Source organism: Mus pahari, chromosome 10 (assembly GCF_900095145.1).
Source record: "Mus pahari chromosome 10, PAHARI_EIJ_v1.1, whole genome shotgun sequence".
NCBI classification, from domain to species: Eukaryota; Metazoa; Chordata; class Mammalia; order Rodentia; family Muridae; genus Mus; species Mus pahari.
The window spans coordinates 13,727,328-13,728,737 of NC_034599.1; positions in this window are offsets into that span (position 1 = coordinate 13,727,328).

Sequence of the window (1,410 nt, forward strand, 5' to 3'; positions counted from 1 at the left end):
AAAAACCAAAAAAAAAAAAAAAAAAAAAAAAAAAAAAAGAAAATGGTTTTTCCCCATCTCATCATCTTTTCTGAATATATTTTGCCTTCTCTCTAATCCTTCCAGTTCCTACCCAGATTCACTTCCATCAGGATCCACTCCCTCTCTTTTTCTCATTAAAAAACAGGCTTCTAAAGTAATAGTAAAATACAATAAGATAAAACAAAACCTATCACATTGGAGTTGGACAAGACAAACAGAAAAGGGACCAAGAGATGGCACAAGAATCAGAGACCCACCTATGACCACACTGCAAAGTCCCCTAAAAGCACTAAAGTGGAAGTCACAGCATGGCGGCAGAGGACCTGTGCAGACTATTTCAGGTCCTGTGCATGCGTGCTGCCTCAGTCTCTGTGAGTTCAGATGAACTTTGGTCATGTTGACCTCGAGGGACTTGTTCTCTTGTTTTCCCCCAGCCACCCACTATACTCCTGCCTCTTCTGTTCTGTTCTCTGAGCTCCAAGGGGTGGGATTTTTGAGCCACATCCCATTTTAGGGCTGAGTGTACCAAGGAGACAACCTTTTCTTAAGATTATAATCTCCTTAAAAATCCCAGCCTCTCTTCTAGCACATACCTCAGTTGTGGCATTAAATTTCCTGGTGAAAAACATCCCATGCATTCTGTGACTCTAGAGAACCCTAACTAAGATAGGACCCTATTTGACTTGAACCTGTGCTGACCTTGTATATGCTGTTCCAGTTCCTGTGAATTCAAATGTGCACCAATCATGCTGTGGTTGGAAAACATTGTCTTCTTGGAGTCATCCATTTCCCTATCTCTTATAATCTTTCTTTCTCCTCTTCAGCATAAGTGTGTAGTATCCTTCCCTATACCTTTTGATTGCTTTTAGTTTAAAGTATATTTTGTTAAATATTAAAATAGCTATGCCTGCTTAGCCTTGAGTCTATTTTCTTAGAATTTCATTTTCTATCTTTAGACCCTAAGATAATATCTACTGATGATGGTAGGGTGTGCTTCTTGAATGCAGCAGAAAGATGGATTCTGTTTCTAATTGAATTTTCTGGTCTGTGACTTTTTATTGGGGAATTGAGACAATTAATATTGAGAGTTATCAATGAGTATTGTTTATTGATTCCTGTTATTTTGTTGTTATTATGTGGAGATATTCCCCTTTCTTTAGTTTACTGACCTGGGATTGTTCGTTTGTTTTATTGGCTATGGTGTAGTGCCAGGGAAATGTTAGCCACCCCCACCAAAAGGCCGTTCTAATGCAATCACAGTAGGGCCTTTTTATCTGAGCTAGCTTGGGCCCCTCAACGCACCAGGATACCACTGTCTTACAGGATGGTTTTGGTGATGAGGAGCCCCACATGTCTATTGGCATAAGCCTTTCTTTTCTTTTTTTTTTT